General features: G+C 41.8%; 1 protein-coding gene across 3 annotated transcripts in view; it reads right to left on the bottom strand.

Moving 5' to 3' along the window:
* CDKAL1 (CDK5 regulatory subunit associated protein 1 like 1) overlaps positions 1–26973 on the bottom strand; it is a 354507-nt gene that overhangs the window by 155734 nt on the left and 171800 nt on the right. The window lies entirely within an intron of this gene.

Raw genomic sequence — 26973 nt, 5'->3', positions numbered from 1 at the left:
GGGCAGAATTTAATAGCCAGCATTTCATTTCAGCACACTAACCTAGATCTGTAGTGGCATCACAGACACTGCTTGCTGAGGCAGTACTGTGACTGGCAAGGGAAGCTAGGACTCTTCCCTGAAAAACCGAAGTGACATGTGGTGGGATCAAACTCCAATTTAACAGATTGGTTGGATCTGGTCAGCTTTTCCACTTATAAAAAGAGGGTCCCCCCTTGGCCACCAAAAAATCCATGCCACGGATCATGGGATTTGCACAGAAAAAAGCCATATAGGGCAGGGATGTAGTGAAGAGAGACTTCAGTGTAATTTGGGTTTTTAAAATTGGCTGTATTCTCCTTAGCACTTTGGTGAACTTAGCACTTTGCTCAGGTTGGGTAGTATTCAATCAAGATCCATGTGCTACAAGAAAGGGAGTGAGAGAAAGGGGCACCCACAAAAATACGGCACCAAACTGTCCTGTGGCATTTTGTCTGAAGTTTGTCACAACATTCAAATGCAGCCTACGTTCAGAGCACAAAATACCATACACAAACTTTGGATCCTAATCTGAAAAATGAGAGCATAACTAACACTGATGCTCTGCCTCTCGGGAAGCAGGTTTATCACGGTAAATTCTAGGTGCTTTGATTACAAATATTCATGTACCGTATAAACTCGTGTATAAGCCGACTCGTGTATAAGTATAAGCCGTGGCACCTAATTTTACTACCAAAACCTGGGGAAAGGTATTGACTCGGGTATAAGCCGAAGGTGGGAAGCCAGGAGGCAGAGGGAGCTCCTTATTTGGGCAGTGAATCCCCCTGATGTCATTGTCCAAATAAGGAGCTCCCTCCACCTCCCGGCTGGGTTTGAGGAAGCCCAGGCAACCAGGAGGTGGAGGGAGCTCCTTATTTGGGCAATGACATCAGGGGGAGTCACTGCCCAAATAAGGAGCTCCCTCTGCCTCCCAGGGTTTGAGGAAGCCCAGCCAGCCAGGGTTCCCCTTCACCCTCCAAGGAGGGCAGCAACAAGCGGCTTGTGCAGCAGTCGTCCCGGCCACGCCCCCAGCCTCCGCAGAGGCCTGAAGAGCCGGCTGGTAAGCAGGACTCGTGTATAAGCCGAGGGGGCATTTTTCAGCCTTAAAACAGGACTGAAAAACTCGTCTTATACGTGAGTATATATGGTAAACACCAAAGGGATGGAGAGTTAACAGCATTTTGAGCACCCTTTAAGTCAACTGGACTGCAGAATGTGAAAAATGTGGGATCGAACTGTGAAGAAAGTATTCCTAGTCAATGTCACCTTGGACCACAGCTATTCCCTTGCCATCTTCAAATACAAGTTAAAAGTGTAAGAGCTTCGCTTCTACTACAAGATAAAATAAATTTCACCCTACCAGCCTGATTTTAGATGAAAGAAAATAGGAACTGGTTAATTATATACATTTACCTTGACAAATAGAAAGCAATCTGTGATTAGAGCATAGCAATTAGGTACAAAATGCTTCCCATGGATTTAATTACCCATCACTCTACAAGTTTCTTAATTACTTCTATCTCACTGCATCAGTAAAATTTTTAGCCTGAGGCAGCCAGTCACTTATTTACAAAGCTCGAAGATTTTGAAAGTGAATATATTATATCATGAGTGCAACTACATTTGGGTGTCCAAGTTCAGTTTATGCAGATTAAACCATTTACAATTCTTATTGTAATGGTTCTTCCCCCCAAAGATCTATACAGTAACCAGTTTTTAAAACTAATGTTCATAAAACGAGGTTGTATAATTTATTATTCATTTGTTTACTTCCTCCTTTTTGGCCTGGAAGTTTTCAAAGTCCTTTTCAAGAGACATTTTAATAAGAGAAATGGTTTCCAGTATTTTAAAAGTCTAAGAAAAATTTTAAATAGCAGCAACTGGTTTCAAAACACCCAGAAGACTTCAAATGATTTCAAAATGTTGGGGCAATTAACTAAGAAGATCTTATTTATGAAGGATAAAATCTTGGAACCACAGATGATGGAATTCAAAGTAAGAACTCAGTGCTGGATAGGAGAAACAGGATGGTTCAAAAGGGAGAAACTGCTCTTGAAGGTACTGGAGGCCCAAACTTTTAAATGCTACAACTAGTCGCTTAATTTGAGCCCAGCAACACACAGATAGCCAAGGTAAGCAGAAGAAGAGTTTGGATTTATACCCTGCTGTTCTTTCCTGTAAAGATACTCAAGGAGGCTTACAAACTCCTTTCCCTTCCTCTCCCTACAACAAACATCTTGTGAGGTAGGTGGGGTTGAGAGGGTTCTGACAGGACTAGCCCAAGGTCATTCATCAGGAACGTACGAGTAATGTAATATGTAACATGGACCATAACAATACTCTGATTTGGAAGTCAACAAGACAAGGACAGCAGAATCCTTGTATTCTAGCAGGGCTCAAACATTGTTCTGGTTAAGATATGAAATTGTAGAAGCCCAATCCCATACTTCATCCAGGGCTCATGAGTCATGAGTCATGATTTCCCCCCCTGAAATGACATATGGACTATATTAAGCTAACCTCCTTGCTGCCTAGGCCACATTCTGCAGGACCCTCAGAAAAGTGTATCTCTCATGCTCTGTTGTTTAGAAGCTTGTGCAGTGGATAATTAAGCCAAAGTTGATACATGGCACTCCTAACCATGGTTGGCACCAGATTAAACAGACAGCACCAGAACGGTCAAGATACAAAACCAGATTCACTGGTGAAAGTCCTTCTGCCTTCCAGCAACCAAACTGTCTAGCCCTGGCTGCTTTTCTGGTGGCCTCTGTATTCAAATTTCCCAGACAATCCACATACAGGCCCTTCCCTCCTTCTCCCAGTCAGCCCAGGCTGTACTAATTTGTTGGGGGAATTTTTCATTGATCCTTGTTAATGTTGATGTGCTTCCAGGCCTTCAGAAAGAAACCTTGATTGTCACGGGACAATCTATCCACTTATATTGTGGAGCTTGAATGCTGTCATCCCTCCTCTGTTTTAATGGGGGATTTTAATGCAAGAGTAGGGGCTAATTTAGCTCCCCTCCTTGAGCAGGAAGGTTTTGATGATGAATCCTGCCATTCGCTTTTACTTCCTGCCCTTCATGACTCAAAGGATTCTCAGTCCACTGCACACTAATACCAATGCAGACTAAAACTGCACACTAATTGATCTAGATAACCAGCTTTACCCAAGTATAGCTGTAGACAGCCCATAACCACAGAAGCACCTTGCTCCAAAAAGGTACATTCAACAGTGGCCAAAAACTTCATCCATCAGTGGTGTGCAATCTGGGCTTTTAAAAGGGAATTTAACCAGTGGTGGGATCCAAAAATTTTAATAACAGGTTCCGATGGTGGTGGGATTCAAACAGTGGTGCCGCCGCATACACGCACCTCCAGTCCCTATTGGGCAGGGAGGCTGCTTTAGTAACCCCTTCTCAGCACTCAGAAAAAATTAGTAACCACTTCTAGAGAAATGGTGAGAACTGGTTGGATCCCACCTCTGAATTTAACCCACAGCCTCTTTTGAGGCAGGTGGTACATTGCTGAACAACCAACTCAACAAAATGCTGGCAATATCCCACAGATTGCTACTACTAGCCAAGACAGGTGAATATTGAGAAGATATGTAGTACTCTGGACTGCTTGAAATAATCTTCCCAGCTTCCTCAGATGAAATAAACAGAAATTAGTCAGGGAATGATGATTGGATGAATTCAATGTGAGTTCTGGTCTAGAACTTAGTTTTTTAAAATAGTTAGAATAGAGACTATTTTATTCACAAACATATTATTGTATCCACAAAGCAAACAAGTCGCACCACAACACTGATCTTGTTCAGGGATAAAAAGTAGCTACCACCTCAAACTGGTCCATGTCATTTGGATGGGGCTGGCTTAATAGCTATAGAATCATTCTGTCCTGGCTGTCTGCCAACTGCAAGTTTCAGGGTTTCAGTCTCTCTCAGCTCTAGCAAGACCAGTCCAAAGAGAATTCCACAAGGGTAGCCAAACAGTCCAGATCAGGGAAGTCAGAGAAGTTACAGAAGCCAGTAATACAGTCCAAGGGTCAAAGTTCCAAGAATCACTCAGGAGGATGTCAGCAGGTTCAGCATTTGTTGAGCTAACTGCATCCACATCCAGCAATTCCTTCTAGAAGGCTTTATAGCCACCCACCAGGCACCCAGCATACAGCCTGTCTCTGAGGAGTCATCCTGCAAAGACTCATCTCCACCATCAACCTATAGCTTGTGCTTATCAGCCAAGCGTGCGCTGCCTCTTTGCACCTGCAGTTCTGCCCTCAGCTTCTTTCTGTGGGATTCTGGGATGGCTTGGTGACCCTAGAAAGCTGAGGCCAGGTGGCTGGTCTGCCCTGGCTGCCTCCACTCAAGTGGGGGGTGTCTCTGAGCTAACTGTTGGTTGCACCTCCAGGAGTGCCTGGTGGTCATCTGCTGCCTGCTATGAACCCACTGTACAAGGGCCCTCCTCCTCCTCCTCATCCAAGGAGTTCTCACTGTTACTGGGTTGGACCATGAGACTTTCTTTTAAAACTTTTTTGTAACATCTGGCCTGATGAAGAGTTTATTTATTTATTTTTTAATTTATTTTTTCAATTTCTATACCGCCCGATCCCCGGAAGGCTCCGGGCGGTGAACAACATAATATAAAACATAAAGCATTGAACAGGAGCAAATCCATCAATAAAACGTCTTAAAATACCTAAAACCAGCGGTTAATAATTAACATTTAAACATTTAAACAAAGGCGTCCAGCCTCAATTTCAACCCACCCCAAGAGAGGGGAGGACGGCAGGCCCCTCAATATGAGGGGCTCTGATGTACCAGTGCCAGGGCAAGGAGCAAGTTCTGATGAACCTGAAAGCTCACAAAGTTACGTGTCACTTGGTTGGTCCTAATTAATGGTATTCCATGGATTGTGTTGTGTTGAATCCTACCTGTTGGCTCTGACTCCCTCTGGCTGTGCACTACTACAGCTAGTAGCTTATTAGAACACAAAATGTGAATGCTGAAGTTCAAGGACATTTTCAACTCCTGGTGGCTGCATTCCAGTCTCTAGCAAAGCAGATGTAATGAAGACGGAGTGTTACAATAATGTTTGTTATCTAGAATTTATATATTTAAAGTTTTAATGACTGTTTATTGTAATTTTATGTGGTGATGTGCCCTGAGACCTGCTAGGATAGGGCGGGATAGAAATGGAATAAAATTAAATTAAATGAAGAAGAACTGCAATATCTATCATCCTGCTGTACTACTAAAAGATAAGAGGCACCAGCAGAAAAAAATATAAATCCAAATTCCTGTTTGTACTCGTTTCACAAACTACTCACAAGATAATTTTGTGATCTCTGAATCAAGCTAATCATGACATTACTGTCTGAGTAACATATTAACAGCAGTCTGGAACCTTGAATGCAGTACAGTCAGAAGTAGTCATGCATTTTCCGGAGACTATTAGAAAACTTGTATTTCATCATTACATGCTATTCATAAGCTAGAGCTGTGTGTGTGTTTTGGGGGATATATCCATGCTTACAGAATATTTGCAGACTAAACCAAATGCTCATGTGTACTCTCTCTTTCAAACAGGCATGTGCATCTTCATAGTCTGACACAGACATATTCTCTTCAATGCACAAGTACTTACAAAAAGTATTCCTGATTCGTTATCTTCACCCTACTGAAAAAGCACGTGTATGTAAGTTCCCACTCTACTGGCAAACCTGAAGACAGCAAACTGCCTCCATTCAGCAAGTACAGGCAGAACATGATCAAGATAGGGTTGCCAACTGCCAGATAGAGCCTGGAGTTCTCTTGAATTACAAGGGGTCTCCAGACTACGGAGATTGGTTTCCCTGGAGAAAATGGCAGCATCACAGGATGAACGGTATCGGTATGGCATCCTATCCCTGCTGAGTTTCCTCCCCTCTTCAACCTCCACCCCTCCCAGGCTCTGACCCCAAATCTACAGGAGTTTTTCAAACTGGAATTGGCAACCCTTGATAAAGAAAGTGAAAGACACTGCTACACAGTCACCACATGTCAGGGCAGCAGAAGCCTCTTCCTATTTCAAGCAACCTCACCTTGCTTACTATTCACTCAGCGTCCTTTGGGATAAACAGTTTAGTAAACAGCAGATAACGTACTGAGGTTCTACACTAGGTATCCCCAACCTACTGCCCTTAAAATGTTCATGGACTGCAATTCCCATCAGCTCTGCCAATTGGCCAAGCTGGAAGGGGCTGATGGGAATCGTAATCCATGAGAGTCGTAGGTTGGAGACTCCTGTAAATCTACACCAACAATAAAGCCATTTCTCCTGCTATGACATTACCCCCACTAACATACCTCTTTCCCCCTGGGAAAAGTTGGCCCTATTTCATCGCCACCGAAACAGTATGATTAAGAAAAGGTGGGAATAGCAAATAATAAGAGGTCATGGAAGAACTGTATGAAAGATGCTTCATGGAGAGATTACCCAGCTTCTGTTCCCCAAAAACATTAATTTTCAGAAAGTTTTTAAAACTCTTCTATGGGTAAAACAGCACAGTGGCTCCTGCTGTCCTAGTTGAGCAGTATGGCCAAAAGGTCTGTGTGGGGAGATGCAGACTAGCCCACTTATTGGTAACTTTGGGCCTGAGAAGTATAGTGGTTGCTTGTACAGCATATTATAAAGTGGATGTAACAGTGGTCTCTTATGCAGTGTATGCATCTATGAAACCAGCCTTTGCTACTCCAAAATATCTCCAATTAACACTTGGTTTCCCACCAAAGAAGCTTACACCCACATCAAAAGAGAAAGTGATTCTTAGTAGGTGACCTACACTCACATAGTTCTGCTCCACAAAACACACCTCCCAATTGGACTAATATCAAGTGCTTCATTTTTCTACTTAGCTTGCACTGGTTAAAAATCAATGAGTAAAGTAATCTTAACGTGGAAGAATTTCAGGTCCTGTACATTATTAATAAGCAGTGCAACTGAAAATGTTTTTGTTCTCCGCTGCATTTCCAAACGATTTTGAAATGGAAAGTGCTGAAGCATGAAGATTGCAGGCAGTCATTGCTTTTTGAAATCACAGTGCTGGGAATTGGTGGAATTCTTGCCTCCTTCAGCACAGTGAATTTTCCTTGAATGCAGACTACAAATCCACAAGGGTCCCCAGCCATCAATCAAGAAAATGCTTAAAATGACCCCCATCTGCCATTTTAATGTATTCCGCCCAAAGACTTCCATAAATATTTAATGCAAGAAAGGGACTGTTTAAACACAATGAATAGCTCATGAAATTAAAGTTGGCTGATGGATTACACCATATAATACATTGTAAACAATGTTAGGGAATGCATAGGCAATACACATGCCTTCCTTTAACTTAAGAGCAAATTTTTCTTACTTTTTTACACCCCAGACTCTCAAAGCCAATCCTCAACACATAACCCACTTAATTTATTTCTTCCTATCCAAATACGATCTAATCCTTCTTCCAGAAACCTGGTGTCCCAATCCGATAGTATTAGAGGGATATACGGCCTACTGTCTTCCAGCCATGAAAGAAAATAAAAAGGGTCGTTATGAAGCCAGTTTATGCTGTCTTGTCTCCAACGAGTTAAACTACTTATCTGCCCCACTGGAGGAACGTAGCCTGCTTGCCCAGACACTCTTATCTTGCATGGACCAATTACTTGTTGCCAATGTGTACCTTCCAGCACGTACTGACACAGAATCAATTACTTGTTGTCAATGTGTACCTTCCACCACGTACCGACACTTTAAAACTCACTACCTTGTGGACCAAGCTTAGTGACTATATCCATACTCTTGAACTCCGTTACCCGCATGCAAAAGTACTCATTGCGGGGGATTTTAATGCCAGGCTTGGCCAGCATGACAATCATATATCAGAACTTATCAACCCCATGCTTCTCGGTTTCCTCTCTACAGTCTCCTTACTTCCTAGACCAGTGATGGCGAACCTTTTTGAGACCGAGTGCCCAAATTGCAATCCAAACCCCACTTATTTATCGCAAAGTGCCAACCCGGCAATTTAACCTGAATCCTGAGGTTTTGGTTTAGAAAAAACCAGTTGGCTCCCTCTTCCTTCTCCCCACCCGCTCGAGCAGGGGCCAGCCTGCTCTAGCCTCCAGCAAGTCCCGCGTGCACCACTCTATGCCTCTCTAGCATCTCTGCCTCCTCGGCACCCCCCCTAGGGCAGCAGCCACCCGGAGCACAGGCACCAGGCCTGCCAGCCGAGTCCTCCCTACTCACCGCAGTGTGCACACATCGTGCTCAGTGGCCCAGGCCAGCCTAGATGTGTGTGTGGGGTGGTGGTGGTGTGATTTTCCACCCCCACATGACGAACTCTGTGTGCGTGTGCCCACAGAGAGGGCTCCGAGTGCCACCTTTGGCACCCTTGCCATAGGTTCGCCATCACTGTCCTAGACTTTCAAATGACCGAACTACCAACAATGCAGGCTCATTCCGAGCTGAGTTCTGGCAAAACAGTTTTGAACAGAAGGCACCCAAATGATCACCCTGTTCGCTGTAATCTCAAGGGTCATCTCACAGCCAAAATTCCCACTAACAGAGGAGTCAAGCAACCTGTTTATCAGTGACTTGCCTTCATTTCTTCTGGACATAAATGGCTACCAACCCACCCCGAATCATCAGAAGATACCAGTTTACACAGTTTACGCAGAAGATATCAATCAGAAGATATCAATTTACGCAGACAAGAGAGGTGCTACTCTCTTGACCTAGAGACGGCCCGAACCGCCTGCTACGGGCTTTTTCCAACTACTGCTTTCAAAATGCCTTGGAAATAAACTATGTCAAATCTAAGATTTTGGTATTTGCCAAAACATGGAGACCAGAGAAATGGAGAATAAATGGGAATGACACAGAGCAAGTTCCCTCCTTTCGATACCTGGGAGTAATGTATTACAGTGCCCCAATATGGATAGGTGGTCCAATCAAAGAACGGAAAAAAATCCAATCTATATTTCTCCGTGCCCTTCTAGGTCTACATAATTGTGTAGCTTACTATACTTTGTGCTTGGAATTGGGACTAATTCTTATTTCATTCAGAGTTTGGATATTGACCATGTAATATTGGACACGCCTCCATTTTAGAGCTAAACCCAGTAGTTTGCTGTGGCATATGTTGGCAGACTCTTACCACTTCAGTTGGGGCTTTTTGATACTCAACCAAATTAAGACTCTAGGTTTCTCCCTAAGGGGTCTAATTTCTCCCCTCCTTATCCACTGGAGAGGAATGGGACCAGAGCAATAACAAGATGGAATCACCTCAGTAACCATCACGTTGGGTGTGGGGTGGTAGTGGTAGAAGACAAATTCAGACCCTTCATGGTTATTTTTATATAGATTTTCCATCTTTTTAGTGGAAGCTTGACTGGAAGATGGTGTAACCCACACATGCTCAGCTAATGGCAAAGGAGATACTTAAACAGAGAATCCTGGGTATCGAAAGACAGCATGACATGAATAGAATTAAAGAATTTTTTTTATCCCAACACATTAAATAAAGTGGCATTGGTATTATACATAAGACTGTTAGATAATTCAGATTATAGTAGATTTTTTATCTTACCAAGATACAATGCATTACCCATAGTGGTCCTTCAAGGTAAATATAGAGGAATTCCATCTGAAAGGTATCTATGTAGATGTAATGACAGATCCTGGGAGACACTTGAGCATATTCTATTCAAATGCAAAAGTATAATAGCATTAGAAGGATTCTTATTAGCCCTATACTAGCCCATTTTCCAGGAAGGGACAGGAAGACTCTAATAGCGATGATGCTCTCTAGCGAAAATTTTGAAATCATGCTCAAAGTAGCCAGATTTCCTTGGATAGCATTGAAAATCAAGAATATAAGGGGCAACTGATAGTATATTATGGTGTCATTAAACTGGGCCTAATATTGTTTTAACCAAATTGATAGAGAAATATTATGTTACTTATCTGAATCTTAGATAGTTTTATTTACATTAATTGTATTATGTTAGTAAAAAGTTGGTTTTAACGTTTTAATGCATTATTTCCCAGTTCTCAAGTCATGCATTATATGTGAATAAGATCTCCTCAGAACACTAATTATTTGTTAAATACCGGAATTTGTATTGGTTTATTCCAAGTTTTATGGATGGTCTATGACTGCAGTAAATAAACTTCAATAGTCAACAGTCACACGTTCAGCTAACTGGCCCCATATTGACGCTGGCCCCATATTGACGCTGTACAACACATTCCTTATCAGATCAGATATGTAGAGCTGGAGGACTTCCATAGGTAACATGGTTCCTCGGACAATGGAGGCGCTCAGCAGACTCAATAACTGGATATAATGTTATTTGACATCAAGGGGAACAGGAGCTTCAACACTGAGATGCCTCTGGACTAGAACTTTGACAGTGGCAAGGGCCCTTTCTAGATAGGGACACTGACAGTTGACATCAAGGACACTGTCAACCCTGAACAGGAGGGTCTAGGCATCAAGGAGATTATAGTAATCAATGTCAAGAGATTTACAAACAAGGGAATCAGACTGTGCACGTTAGTGATGAACCCTGGCATTAAGAAGACAATGGTTTAGACTGAGAGGTATTCTTTACCTTCTTTTTAGCCTTTTAACAGGGTCTTGGAAGTTGCCCATTTAGCAACCCAGAGGTCATCAGGTGGAGCTATTGGGACTAAGAAGACTGATTTCTCCATGGGAGCATCCACTGAAATGAGGGGATTTCCCCCTCAATGCAGCCTTAAGCCTTGAGGCGCATTCATGTCTGACCTTTGGAGTAAAAAGACAGCAAGATGGGGACATCTCAGAGACATGAGATTCACCAAGGCAGAAAAAATTTAATTATGCTTATCATTCTGTGCCATTTTTGTTCCACACTTTGAAAACACTGCAGGGAGTTTGCAGAAAAACAACAAGGCATGCAGGATTTAAACTTTTGCCCCTGTTAAACTGGCAGGACTTTATATGAGAAAAAAGGACATTTTAAAAATCAAATAATGTTGGCAAAAGGGGCTCTGCTAGGGTGGTACATTTATTGTGTATTCATGTGTAGAATAGAAGACTCTATTCCTCCCCTATTATCTGTGTGATTTAGTTTGGTCCTACTGGGTGGAGGTCTTGGTTTCAGTTTCTAGTTCTTGTGGATAATGCTGATGGTTGTAAGAGGTGCTTCCCTTGCAAATAAATGCTGTTGTTATGGACCAGCTTGACTCTGCTGAATGGTCCTGAGAACTGTGTGAATACTCCAGCCAGATCTCTTGCCTAAACAAAAAACCGCAGGAAAACCCCCCTACGAAGCAAAATACCTTGAGGCAAGCAGTAAGTGCACAAAAGCCCATTATGTCTTGATCAGCTTTCACTGCAGGCAAGTGAGAACACTGGAGGGGTCATTCTGTTGAAATGTATTGCTTTGGGGAGGTGAGGGAATTAAAATATTGAACAGCAGTCACTCGGTTTGCATCATGGCAAGGTTCAGTGCTCCAAGAGGCACATTAGGTTTGCATCATACCATCCTGTGCAAAGAGTGGACTTTCATACATTGGCTAGTGATTTTGACTCAAATGTCCTGATGTAAACCAAATGATCTAATAAAACTCTAGAAATAATTATGCTTCCTGAATGACTCCCTGCATCTCCTTATATGTTCTTTTATTCAATAAATGCTTTGCAAAAGTGGAAACAAAAACATTATACAAAACTGATCAGTCAGGTACATGATTCCTTTCTCCAAATTTCTAACTGAAAGATTTCCTGAACAAAATGAGCAAAGACCTAGCTCACGTTGCCATGAGGTTTTCTTAAGGTAGATTTGATGGCAATGCTAAAGGTTGTCAGCCTCCTGATGCTTTCTTGGAAGGGTGGACTGTATGACATCATATCCCCTCCCTTCTAATCTCTACCCTTGAATTCCAGAAATAACCCCTAACTGTATTACTTCGGTAGTGAAGCTTTCTGAGGACAGGGAGTGCGCGAACCTTCTTCGATCTTCTAAAACAGTGCCTCACATTCTTAGCAAACTCACATCAGTTTCTCAATATCACAGCTGAGGAGGGGGGAACTCAGTTCTGGAAAACTGACTGGCAAAAGTCTGGGGTCGGCGGGGGGGGGGGGCAGCTACGCATCTTAGCTCTTTCTCTGAGGGTTTTGTCCTTATATTTTGTATGACAGCTTAAAGCATCAGTAAAAATACTGCCGACACCTGCTGAGGCAGAGCAGGACAAAAGTGGTCAGCACGGGGAGGAGACAGGCTAAAAATAGTAAAATATGGAAGGGGGGAAGGTAGAGGGAGAAACAGCAGGAAAAGCAAAGAAAGAAAGATAAAAATGGGGGAGGGAGGCAGAAAAAGGGAGGGAAGGGAGGGAGCACAAGTTGATGAGGGACAAATAGAAAAAAGTTGGTAGGTGGAAGAGAAGGAAAGTGGATAGGCTGTAGGTACGAAGGGCAGGTAAAGAGGGAAAGCAAGATTGAAGGAGGAAGGGAGTGGGGAAAATGAGATTCCCCAGCATGAGTCTTCACTGTCATTCACTAATGATTACATTTGCATCTTGTGCTTCTTTCAAGAAGCTCATGGCAGCATGCAAAGGGATAGCTCTTGAACCATGACCACTACTATTCTCACCCAATCACCTGCTCCCATTTGTCATTGGGTTAATTCAGATTCTCATTCTGGTGCCCACTAGTTAAGTGCCATGCTGAATACAGAGGAAGCAAATGGATGTTTTGATATTCTCTCCATACTACCATTCCTTGAGTTCACTGCCACTTGCTAAACTTAGCAAGAAGAAATGTGATGACATAGGCACTAACTATCTATAACTAAACTACATTACCAATATTTCTGTGTGGCTCACAGGTGGGGGAAAGTATGGATTTATTTGTTTTTATTCTGGACCAAATACAAATATTCCAGAATACACACAAGCAGAGTACACTGAGTACTGTACACGCCTTTCCTGCCCAAGATCATCAAACATTTGGGAGGCGTTTCTCTGAAATGTCTTCTAGTAGAAACACCTGGAAAAGATTATGAAGACTATGCCACTGAAGATAGACATGTCTTCATAAGAGCTTTGAGATCAAAGGTAAAAGGTCCCTTTATACAAGTCAAAACTGGTTTCTTTTTAATGTTTTCCATTTAAAATCTGAGAAGTCACATCCTTTGATAAATAAGAACTTGTGCAAGTTGCTGTTCTTCTCAAAAGATACACCAAGTACTTAAGCACATTGTCTCAAAGAAATGTTTTGAAGAAATGTTTCAAGAGTTTCTCTTGTTCTAAGAAAAACCACGAAGAAATGCCCATACAAATACACCCACACTGCCATTTAGAAACCACTCACTTTATGCCACTGTCAACGGTTGCAAATCAGACACTGGGGCATGTAATGCTGTAAAAGACATGAGACAAATAAATGCATGGTCTGTAAAACGCTCAAAACTCACATTCAGAATAAATGTTTAATAATGTCATAGCACTGAGACGACCTTTTTAAGAAGCCATGCAGCCCCTATTTACTTGTAGTCAATAAGTTGCAACCTACAACTCTGTCCGGTTCAGCCTTTCCCCAGCAGATGAAGCTCTGCCTTTAAAGAATTTGCCACTTTCTCCAGAAGACGGTGCTACGTTTAGCTAAGCAGCATGGTAGGATTTAACACTATAAGACTGGCTAAAGCAGAATGATTACAAAATGTGATATTCATTCTGAGTGGGCTTTTTGGAACATCAACCACCCTCAACTTTGTCAATTTTTATAATAAAATAATACTACCAGTAGGTATGCTTTTCCTAAAGGCCCCCACAGCAGACCTATAATCTCCATAATCTGTACAAGAGTCCTACAAATAAAATCATTATCATTGCTCCCCCATTACACATGGGAATGAGTCAATATGGTATAGTGCAGTGGTGGCGAACCTATGGCACGGGTGCCAGAGGTGGCACTCAGAGCCCTCTCTGTGGGCACTCGCGCACAAAGTTCATCATGTGGGAGGGGGTGGAAAATCACCCTCCCACACACACACACACATATCTAGGCTGGCCTGAGCATGATCCTTTACCTGGGAGTAAGCTCGGATGCTGGTAATGGGGCTTGCTTCTGAGTAAACCCTCCTAGGATCGTTATTCACTCATTTGAAGCGTTGCACGGTTGCTTCACTAAGCTTACTCCTGAGTAATGCGTGCCTTGGAGCCAACCGTTTTTTCGAAACAAAAACCTCAGTATTCAGGTTAAATTGCCATGTTGGCACTTTGCGATAAATAAGTGGGTTTTGGGTTGCAATTTGGGCACTCGATCTCGAAAAGGTTCGCCATCACTGGTATAGTGGTTAGTGCGGTAGATGAAAGCAGGGTTCAAATCTACATTGAGGCATGAAAATCATTTGAGTTACACATGCTCAGAATAAACCATCTCACAGGGGCTTTGTAGGGATAAAACTGGAGGAGAGAGGAACCACAAACAGTACTCTAATCTCACTGTAGGAAAAGTGGAATAAAAATGTGTTAAATGTGCAAGAACCTAGCATTGTTCTAGCCCTGGGGTAGGGAACCTGTGGCTCTCCAGATGTTCAGGAACTACAATTCCCATCAGCCCCTGCCAGCATGGCCAATTGGCCATGCTGAAAGGGGCTGATGGGAATTGTAGTTCCTGAACATCTGGAGAGCCGCAGGTTCCCTACCCCTGTCTAGCCATTCAGTCCAACTTGTGAACCCAGTCCTTTTCAGGTAAGGGAGTTTGTACAAATGCTTTCCAATGCATGATTTTCTTTTTAAACTAGTTGAAATAGCCACAGAACAGTTTTCCTTTAGAGTACTGGCCTGCATCCAACTACATTCCAAATCGTAAGGGCACTTATCTTTTCTTAAGAGGGAGAGGCTACCTCCCTCAGCAGTCACCACTGTATCGTTTTTGAAGATGTTCCCCAGAACAAAATTTCAGAGGGCTCAGCGGACTGTGATGGCGGGGGTGGAGGAATGCTCCCCTCTTTCTTATAAGGAAATGTAAAATACTGGACTGTATCATTGGATGCAGATCATCTCCTTTGGGAGGAAATGTATGGAGAGATGTCAGTTTCCAAGTGGGACCTGGGGAGCAGAGATCCCGGGAGAAAATGGATGCTTTGGAGGGTGGACTCTGTGGCTTTGTACCCTGCTGTGGTCCTGTCTAGGCTTCATCCCCAAACCTCCAGGAATTTCCCAACTCCACCCCACCCTACCCCGCCAGCCTAATCTGTGATGGCCGAGGGGACCTAAATGCATGGGATGGGTGGGAATAATTTTTTTTGTTTTTAATTATATATTATTTTGGAGTATTATATATTGTTTACCTATTGGGAGTATCAAAACATAAGAAGGCTGCTTTACTTGACCTCTCAATTAATGTGTTTCTCTCCACTGTCAGTATTATAAAAATATTTGTGATAGTTTTACTTTGCCACTGCTATATAGATTCCCAGGTCACACAGAACAATTTTATATTTCCATGCTGCTCATAGATACTAATCCTGACAACATACAGTATGGCCAGGTTCTGTGTAGCAGCACTTGAAGTATGTCACAGGATGGTTTGTACAATAAGGCAGACTTAATCATTTGACAACCTTCAATTTACCAATTTTCTTGTTCCCCAATGACCGTGGTGGCGAACCTTTGGCACTTCAGATGTTATGGACTACAATTCCCAATTGGCCATGCTGGCAGGGGCTGATGGGAATTGTAGTCCATAACATCTGGAGTGCCAAAGGTTCACCACCACTGCCCTATGCCAACCTCCCTTGTCTAGTTCTTTTATAATATTTAAGCTTTTGTTCCCTTTTAGTATTTATGTTTTTATCCTATCTCCTTTATATTTCCATATCGTTTTTTGTTCCCAATTTCCTTTTACCAGTATTTTTTTCCTTTTTAGATATCTATGTACTGTTTTAATATAGCTTCTCCTTTCAGCTTTATTTACCATATGCTAGTCTATACTGGACGTTGACCATAAATAAACAATTATGTTATGTCGTATGCTAGTCTATGACTGTAACTCAAGACTGATTGATAACTGCCCTCAAGGTAGTACAGATCTTCTAAAATCAGGCTGGGGAAGAAAGGAGTGTGTGTGAATGTGGTAAATGTTAAAACCTGAGAACTGCTGAAAGAAGAAATATCAATTGAAGACTGGTGGACAGCAGAAAAAGAGGGGGCACAACGATACAACCCAAAATAAATGTAAGGAGCAAAAATGGCTACAATCAAACATGGCAGATCTGCAAGGAACTAAAATACTTGGGACACTAATTATCTAAGTTGAATGAGAAAAATGATTCTAAGATACATTATTCAGGGGCAGCTAGTAGGTTCATACCTACTTAGGACTTTGCTTGATACATTATATTAGCTGTAAAATATATTCTTTTTACTGGAATCTCTAGTGGGTAACATTTCCAACTCAACATTTAGTAGGTTGGACATCTATTTACACAAATACTTGCTTGTTTCATATTTTTATACATCCTTGTAGCTCTATGGTTTTGAATTAAAAACTGTATCAACTCGGATTTTAAAGGTTTATAAGTACCCACTGGATTAAGGTTTTAAAAGGATAATTAGTAATAATGGCAATTGATAGTGGAGGCCATCTCTTGTTTGTCTCCAAAGGCCAGGCCAAAGGAGACAAGTACAAGGAAAGCACAGAGCAAAATGGAGACAAGTACATGGAGATGCAGCACACTAAGCCTGCCATTTCCTGGAAGGATCACAGCCTCTCGCTAACATATATGCATAAAACACATATGCACACCCAGGCAGATAGAGCTACTACTACCCTTACAGAGACTACAGTAGTGAATGGCTGGGAGGAAGGGCTCAGGGCACTCATGACTAACAGGCCATCCAAACCCGGAGGCAGCGGTATGTGGCGTCAGCCCCGCCATCTCCAAGATGATTTTCCAGTGGTGTGGATTGCCGGTGGTCACCAACAAGCCACATAGTAGGGCTTACAGGATTTATGCCACCAAAAGCATGGTGAAAGTTGGAGGGTTGGGGCACCATGCTCCCAGCCCTTAACCTGGGAGGGAGCTGACTACATCAGCTACGCCCCTGGGAAAGCCCTGCCCTGCCCTCCCCCCCATGCCAGCACATCTGCCCCATCTGCTGGGATAAGTGCCCAGGGGAGGGCTAACACACCATTGCACGGCCTCTCTGCTCCCAAGAGTCCTTCTGCCCCCCCCCCTTTGGATGGAGCTGTAAAACTACTTTCAGATATCACAGCTTTAATTAAACGGGGACTGACCATCAACATAACTTGCACAGATTTTCACACTATCTCCTCTCATCTCCTCTTGCATACAATGCTAGAGACAAGATTTCATGGTGTGATCAAGCTCAAGTTTCTTAGGACGGAAGTACCTCAACAAGTACCTCTGAAGACAAGTACCTCAACAGGTTGAACTTCATTCGCCACTCAAATGAAACACAAGGTTTCTAACAATCGGTTAAGACCTGGTTTAGAATCCTTGCTTGTGGGGAGCAAATGAACTTCCATTTACTAGGATGCCCACATTTAGGTATCATAGCAACTTGGAGACATAACAAAACAAGAAGCTTTTAATAAAAGATTTTCTGCAAGAAGGAGGAACCCCTATAACCATATTCAGCCTCAGCTTAATTATAGCTTAATGTGATGTTTGAATGTAGTAAATCTACTCTACATCATACTACTGTGGTTCAATGCCATCGCTAACATCTTCATTACTAGGGTTAGTGAAGGGCAGGCCAATACTGAGTAGGTCTGGGAACTCTCTCTCTCTCTCTCGTGTGTGTGTGGGTGGGTGTGTACACTATTGTCACAGCTGACTTGTGGAGACCATGTAGTGTTTTCAAGGCAAGAAACCTTTGGAGGTGATTTGCCATTGCCTGCCTCTGTGTGAACTGAGAGAGTCCTGAGAACTGTGACTGGCCCAAAGTCACCTAGCAGGCTCCATGAGGAATTGAACCTGGTTATCCAGATTGGAGTCCATCGCTCTTAACTACTACACCATGCTGGTTCTCCAAACCATTTATTTTATGCAGAAAAGTTGTTTGCTGCAGTCAAGAGCAAGGCAAGGTCGAAGACTTTCACAGCCGGATTCAACTGGTTGTTGTGGGTTTTCCAGGCTGTGGGGCTGTGGTATGGTAGATCTTGTTCCTAATGTTTCGCCTGCATCTGTGGCCAGCCAGAAGAAGGCAGTTTAAAAAAAAAAGGTTCAATCAATCAGTTTGAATTAATCAGTTTTAAATTATTTAAATTATTATTTCATGATACCCATGAAATAGAAGCAAACCATAAACACTGCTAAAAATAGTTTCAACCATTAAAAGCCTGGGCAAAGAGAGTTGTTTTGGCGCTGGTACCAAAAGGGAAATAATGTAGCTATCGGGCACATATGAGGTGCCATCACTGAAAAGGCCCCTGGCTCTGATGACCATCCATTTCACTTCTGCAAGCAAAATACAGAGTGCAGGACTTGGAAGGAGTAGTCTTATGGACAGTGTGGGAGAAGATGGTCCAGCAAACATTCTGGCTCCAAACTATTTAATATCTTAAAAGTAATAACTGGCACTTTGTGTCATCATTTTTATTGCAGTTATTCAGTGGTGAGATTCAGCAGGTTTGCACCACTTCGGCAGAACCGGTTGTTAAAATGGTGCTTGTAAACAATCAGTTGTTAAATTATTTGAATCCCACCACTGCAGTTATTCTTTTCTGTCTCCAATCCTTATAAATACTTATTTAGTAGAATATAGGAGATACTTATTTCAAAGACAAATGAAATACTGCATATATCCTGCGACTAGCAAAGAGAAAGTATGACTTAATCTCTGTCCTGCTAAGTTTTCAAAACTGAAGGTATCAAATTTTAAGGTGTACCCAATATTTATGTTTTACAAATTCCAATTAGCACGCTACGTCTGCTAAAAGTCCAAGTGGATAACCTTTCTGTTTTTTCAAAGGTTCTAATTTGAACCTCGTGTGCGGTCTATGGCTTGAAACAGTTATTAACAGTAGGCAGTGCACACAGAACTATATATTTGGGTCTCTGCTTCACCGTCTTACAGGATAACATTCTACTGGCAACAGCTGTTTCTACTTACACGAAGTGCAGCAGGTGCAGAACAAAAGAATCAAACCCTTTCACCTGCTGCCTCAAATTCTGCCCAGGTAACTCAGTAGAAGTTATCTTTGTATGCCTGTCACCACAACAGATGTTCAGTGGAAGTCAAGATAGCCACACCTATATATCTATGCCTTGATCTTTGCCTCCTTTAGCCAACCTGATTCCAGTAACTGAGCTGTACAACAATAACTTGCTCAATAAAATATACCCAATATGTTCAGAGGGAATTGCAGCATCAGTAAAAAGTTGTCCCTTTCTTGCTATCGTGACAAAAACAAATACATTTCCTTTGAACTTGTTTCTATAGCAAAAAGCCCATATTAATTTGAATACAGTTGTAAAGACATGATCATGGACATGTAATAAGACCCGTGTGGTCACTGTACTCTGGAGTTGGCTTTGAAAGTTGACCTTTGGTTCTTAGAAGTTTGTAACAGTGCCTGTATACATGAGTCTCCTCTCAATATCTTCTTTAAAATATCATGGGATTTGATGGCGTCCAGCTTGGTTTTTAGTGGTGGAGGGAGGGGGGGATCAGGAGGCTGGTGGTGGGCTCGGTTGAGCAGAGGGCGCCAAGGTGCAGGCCCAGCAGGAGAGCAGCTTGGTGCCACTCTCCTGCTAGGCCTGGCTTGCCATTTGGGTTGGGTGGGTGGTGGAATGGGGATGCACTTCCCACCAATCACCGGGCAGGACTCACTTCCAAGGCCAGAAGTGAGTTCTGCATGCCGCTCGGTGGGAAGTTTGTTATTGCAACATTCCATTATGTCTACAGCAGGGGTAGGGAACCTGCGGCTCTCCAGATGTTCAGGAACAACAATTCCCATCAGCCCCTACCAGCATGGCCAATTGGCCATGCTGACAGAGGCTGATGGGAATTGTAGTTCCTGAACATCTGGAGAGCCGCAGGTTCCCTACCCCTGGTCTAAAGCAATGAAGGCAATTATGTCTAAAGATGGACAACATGTAATATCTGCCTTTCTACCTTGCAGCACTCAAGGTAGCTTATAATTTAAACAAAACAGTTATAAAAGACAAAAGTTTAAAATATAAATTAGGACTGCCAATAAATAAAAACTGAATTAGACAAATACAGTCCTATATAAAACTGTCTTCAGCTGCATCCTGAAGATCTAAAGTACGGAGGCCAGATGTACCTCCCTGGGGAGGTTGTTTTATAATTTTGGGGCAGCTGCAGAAAAGGCCTTTCTCTTTTGTGTCCTACCGGAGGAGTGTCTTTGGTGGGACAGTCAGGAATTCTCCTCTAATTCTTGGGCAAGACACGAGAGAAGATGGTTTTTCAGATACCCCAATCCCAAGCCATGTAGGGTTTTAAGGAAAAAAAGCCAAACCTTGAAATGAGCTCAAGAGCTGATTGGTAGTCAGTGTAATTTAAATACACTTATACTGGGAAATAGATTTCACTGGCACCAACTCGGTTACAGTGGAAGGAACATTGGCTGACAAAGTGAATAGAATACGTGTTAGAACCAGTAGAAGAAAACACAGAACAGCTGATGCCATATAACAGCTGATGAAAGGGTCTTCACAAGAAGCTACATGCTCAGCATGCCAATTATATCCCACAACACTCGCCTGCTGAACACAAGACAATGACACAACCCAAAATGCTTCCCAACAGTCCAACACTGAACTGAGATTATTCACTTTCCCTACTTCTTAGCATATATGCATCCCAGCCTTTATTCAGGGAGTTTAAGGTATAATGTATGTAAGGTATATTTCTTTTAAACTCAGCTAATTCTGTTGTGGGAACTTAAGAGCAGAAATCTGAGTGAGCATCCTATGCCTAGTTTGCAAGCAACAGGGAACATCACAGTATGGGGTGTGTGTCCCATTTTATTGTCACAATTCTGTAAGGTAATTAAATTAGTAAAGAGTGACAAGAGACCTTCATGAGTGATCATGGATTTAGACCGAGATCTCCAGAGTCCAAATAGATCTCTAATCGTGGCATCACACTGGCTGTACTCCAACTAATGTTATTAGCATACAGTGAAAAGTGAGGAACTATGATATAGAACTGTTGAAACATGGAACGGTTAATATGAAACTAAAATTTCTTACATAATTTAAGAGGAAGACGGCAAGAACCTTTGGCCCCCTATAAATTGTGACAAGTGATTTTTTATCATTCAGTAAAAGGAAACTAAGCAAATGTTAGAAAGATTATTTTTATGTGTACGCTGTATGCCACTGAAATGCTTAAACACATTCGAGATATTGAATGTAGATGAGTGGAACAAATTCCAAATAGCACTGCTGCCCTCTTCTGGGCTGTAATGTCCCATCCCCCACACTTCTAACTACTTTTGATATTAAGTTCTAGAGTTCCATGACAAGTCATTTACAACAGACAAGTTTATTATATATGACTGTAGGCCTTCACAATACAACTACTGAGCAATAAAGTGCTAGTTACACATAGATGAAAACAGCATACAAGTCTAAAACATCAAATCAACAGGTTGGGTTGATGACTTTCTTTTAAAGATCTTCAGCTTTGAAAAAAAATTTCCTGTCTGCCAGGACATGTGCCATTTTATAGGAGACTCAGGGGTCAGTATCAGAAAACAGGAAAGCTAGTTTGTCATGGTCAGAAAAGGGGTGTGTCCCGGGAATGATGTTATCAAAAAATTTGTCCCTAAAGTCTGAGGTAATGAGGAAGATCCTCCAAAATGGAGTTCCCACATATGCAAAGACATTGAGGCAGCAGTGTTTGAGAGTATTGCCCACTGAACATAGCTGATGGAACTGTTTGAAACTATAATGAAATAAATGACATTCTTACATTATTTATTGAGATGTTTACCAAATATAAAGCTCTTTAGTGATCTCTTTTAATTACATCCTACCACTGCACAGATTTCGACTGAAAGATTGTCTGTCTGCCCCGGCATCACTTTATAGATCCAATCTCACAGATCGGTATTATTCACTGAAGACCTTAGAAGGTCATCTGGGATAATGTAACAAGAGAGAATAGTGTCAAAGAGGCCAGAACGGTTCTTACCATTATTCATTAGGTGTTTAAAACACTGGCTGTAATGTTTTTCTTCCAAGGTTTTGAAACCACCAGATGGGCACCAGCTCTAACTGAAGGGGGACCAAGCTCTGCCCTCATTAGGGTTGCCGGGGATCCATTTGGAAGTGCCAATACATTCCCAAGAAAGAGGTTTTGGATAGGTTCCAGATTTCTGAGTGTTTGCTCTTTTCATCTTACTTACAAAAAGTTTTATGATTGGCCCATGAGAAACCCTCTTTTAATAGAGATAAGAGATAAACTTTAATGTCATTGTGCACGCACGCACGCACAATGAAAATACAAACATCCCCGATGTACATTTCTGCAGTCCTCACACCCCATCTACCACAATCCCACTTCCAACCATCCCTACACAGCCACCGCCACATCAATGTGACACCATGGAGTTCAGCATAGCCACAGCTCTAGAACAGAAGCTGTCTCTGAGCCTAGTTGTCCTTGTTTTTATGATCCTATATCTTCTGCCAGGTGGTAATATTTTTTTTAAAAAAGAGTATGCAGAGTGAGATAGGTCTTTCAGAATATTCTGAGCTTTCTTTAAGTAGCGGGAATTATAGAGTTCTTCCAAATTGGGGAGAGGGCATCCAATAATCCTCTGAGCAGTAGTAATCACCTTATGGAGCGCCTTCCTATCTGCCACTGTGCAACTGGCAAACCATGCACAGATGCAGTATGTCAGGACACTCTCTATAGCACAAGTATAATACAATTTCAAGATTGCCCCTATCATCTTTAAAGTTTAAGCTCTTACAGTTGCTAAGTGAACACTCCAACTCAAGGCCTCATTGAAGGCAATTCCCAGATACTTAAATGAGCTGCATTGCTCAATAGGATTACCATGAATACTCCAGAGATTTTCTTTCTTTTTGTCTTTGTTTTTGCATAATTGATGGAAAGCGCCTACTACTTACAGTAATCTCCCAAACTGTGTAGAAGTCTTTTTAATGCAATTCTGGTAAGGGAAATTAGAATAATATCATCAGCATATAGTAAGAGGAAAACTTTCTGCTGATACGAACTCTGCACTATATTATTTATGTATGGATTGAAGAGCAGAGTCGTCAGTACATGTTCTTATTTTACTCCCTTTTAAACTGGAATTTTGTTGGTTTGGGAGCCTCAGATGCCCACCCTAATTCTGGCATTTGTGTCTGAGAGTGATTCGTAGAGAAGGAATAGAAGGCATTTATCAATGTTCAATTTCATTAATTTCATCCAAAGTCTATACCTGTCAATTGAATCAAAAGCTGTGGTCAGATCAATGAATGCCACGTACAAGGCTGTGGTAGTTCCTTTCAAACCAGAGTGAGCTAGATTGCAGAAGGTTTGACAGTGATCAATAGTAGGCTGTCCCCTTTTAAAGCCCTTTTGGTGTGGATATATATTATGGTTATTGATAACCCAGTCCTCAAGTTTGTGGAATGGAAATTGACCATAAAGTTTGGATGCTGTATTTAATAACATTATTACGTGGTTGTTGTGGCAGTTAGTTTTGTCACCTTTCTTGGAGATGGAAATCACTATGCTTAGCTTCCAGCCATCTGGAAAGTACCTGATTAATTAATCTGGGTAAAGACTCTAGCTAGGATGGAGCCCACCAGCTAGGAAAAGTTTTGAACAGATCAGGAGGAATCAAATCTTCCCTGATGATTTATCGGAAGCCATATTGTAACTAAGGCCAAACTGATATACTTATCAGCTCGATGGAACATGCCTGATTACTTTCCACTGTAAAGGAAGAAGTGGACAAGATAGTCCCAAACATTCTGGAGAAAGATGCATGTCAAATGTTTCCAGAAATTTGGGCTTCAAACTATTGGAGAAATCTCCCTGGCCCAGAGGAAACAAGATCCCCAAAATGGGACTCTTTCTTCTCCTTTACTGCCTGATCCAATCTCATCATAGTGCCATCTCATCATAGTGCTTTAGAATGTCAGTGTCAGATTTCAGCAAGGCAGTGTGGCATGATCTCAAGGTTTCAGATGTCAGGACTTGAGCAACTTTGTTTTGGAGCTGTTCTGTCCATTTGAGTTCTAGGACCAGGAAGTGTATCTTCAGATATTTCTGGTACTGGAGTGAGAACTGTGCTTATATCTTGGCACAAGCCTCAAGGAACAATGATCACTCAGTGATGTTTCACCAACTTCAAAGTATACCACATTTGTAAGTCAACAGGGAGAAACATTATGTAGTCAACAGTACTGATACAACCCCAGGTTAGAAAATTGAAAGTACCCCCAGATTTATCAAGCAAAGATCGTTCTAAAAGACAAGCATGCTTTGAAATTTGAGCACTGCCGACTATCATTGAAGTTAGGCAATCTGGACACATCCTGGCACTGATCCTTACCACCTAAAATTGTTTTGAGCATTAGAAAATTGAAGAGTTAACATTTCTAACATATGAAACAGCTGATACCAAAGATTCCCTTCATTCTGTGATACTGAGAGTTTAGGGGAATATAAATGTTTATACACAGAACAATACCAATATGCTGACCCTAAATTAATAATACATGTATATAATTTTGGCAGCTGCCTTCTAGTATCTGTACTTTTAAAAAATCAAATGTATTAAGCACAGCCGGACCACAGCTATCCTGGCCCTTGGAATATATCTTAATTGCTGGTGCATCAAAAGCCCAGTAACTCTGAATATATAAGGCAGCAGACTTCTGCACCCAAGTTTCCTGTGAATATAAAATCTCAAAGCTGCATAAAAATTCCTGATCATAAAATCTGTTTTGCCATCCCCTCAGATTCCATGATAAGCTCTAGCTGTCAGTCAGAAGTTAATATTTGGCCCAGCTCTCTGCCTGAAGCCAAACAGATGCAACCGTTTCTGAGCAAGATCTCAAAAACCAATTTGTTTGGTTTGTTAGGGGGCTGTCAGTCAATTCCTGATTCTTCAGCCAGTCATTGATTGCTGGGTATTTCTTCTATATGGCTCTTAATTCCATTAAGGTTTCTAATTAAATGTGGACAACCTGTTGTAATTGTTGGAGGGGTATTTCTTCGGATGAGTTTTAAGGGTGGAAGTGAAACCTGGACTGAAGTACACAGAATCAGCATGTAGATGGTTTACTGCGTCAGACCAGCTGATTAAATCATGTTGTAGTGTCTCAGATGAGATGAGATGAACCACTTCAGTCTTTGTTCATGGAATATAACCAGTCATACCCTCACTGACATTTCACTTGTACATAAATGCCAACATTTGCCAACGGTGTGCCAATGGTCACATTTCTCTCAGAACTCCCTCAGTCTCACCTACCTCACAAGGTGCCTGTTGTGAGGAGGCACAAGGAAGAAGTTTGGAAGCCGATTTGAGACTTCTTACAGTTGAGAAAAGTAAGGTACAAAAACCAACTCTTCTTCCTCAATACCCATTACATAGTTCACTTCCTGGGTAAGATAATAAAGTGACAAGCACTGACAAGAGCTAACAGGAAAGGCTCCACAATACTTATTTAATTCATGTATACTCTGTGAGGTACATTAGGCTGAGAGTGTGTGGTTGGCCCAAGGTCACCCAGAGAGCATCCACAGCATAAGTGGGTATTCAAACTCAAATACAACACTCTTAACTACTATTCCACATTGGCTCTCTCACTTAAATATTCTGCAGCAAATCTTAAAATGACTATACACAAAAATTTCAAAGGAAACAGAAAGCTAATGAATTGAATTTCAGTAGTAAAACTTGCAACAGTGGAATTTGTATTCAGGGAATCCTGGGAATTCTGAGCTGCAGTTTTTTAAAAATGATGGCTCTGTGAAAAAAATATTTTCTCCACACTGTAATATGGGTTTGTATCCCATATGGTTTCAGAAAGTAACGTGAGATGCAGGCTTAAATCAGCAGCTGAGCTCAGTGGTTGTTCTTGCTTGTTTCTCTCCATTTTATGGCAACAGTTATAGAAGATCAATCGTAAATTAAAAAACTATAGCCAAGTAACATACAATGTCCAAAGTGCAAAAAGAGAAGAAAAGTGCAAGCATCTCAGAACTGTCTACAAAAACAGCCAGAATGTCTAAGGCCGTGGTGGCGAACCTATGCTGGCAGGGACTGATGGGAATTGTAGTCCATGAACATCTGGAGTGCCTTAGGTTCACCACCACTGGTCTAAGACAGCTATATAGTTCACAATTGTGCAAAGAGTCCGAACGCGGGACGAGCTTGCTGCCGTTTCCCGTTCCATTTCCTAAGCAATAGATTTTAATCTTGTCTGCATACTCAGAAGTCACTATCATAGGATATGCCATGCATTATAATGAATTCATAAACGAGACAATTTCCATTCAGCTAAGATATATCACGCTTGGAAGCTAAAGGGCTTGAGAGTTACAGAAGTACAGTTACAGAGGTACAGGGAGACACAACATGTTTAATGGCTAAAAGAAACACAGAGTAGAAGACCAGAAACAGGATAGCTGTCAAATAACATGGCCCATCCGCAAGGGTTTCGGAACGTGGCCTTGGGTTTCAGGATGGATTAAAGACTGCAGCCTAATTTGTTTCATGAGTGAGCATATTAACAGCTGGACTTGTGTTACACAGGATAGTTTCAAATTCACAGAAATACTCAGCAGGTATTCTTGTGCTTACATTTATATGGTTTATCTTCTCTGTTTGCACACTGCATGATGTACTTCTTAATGGAAAAGGATCTTAATGCTAACCAAGACTGGGATTTGTGTTTGTATTCTTGACA

The sequence above is a fragment of the Sphaerodactylus townsendi genome, linkage group LG09 (assembly GCF_021028975.2).
Source record: "Sphaerodactylus townsendi isolate TG3544 linkage group LG09, MPM_Stown_v2.3, whole genome shotgun sequence".
NCBI lineage: Eukaryota > Metazoa > Chordata > Lepidosauria > Squamata > Sphaerodactylidae > Sphaerodactylus > Sphaerodactylus townsendi.
The sequence above is the reverse complement of the archived record's forward strand: the minus strand, read 5'-3'. Positions and strand labels throughout refer to the sequence as shown.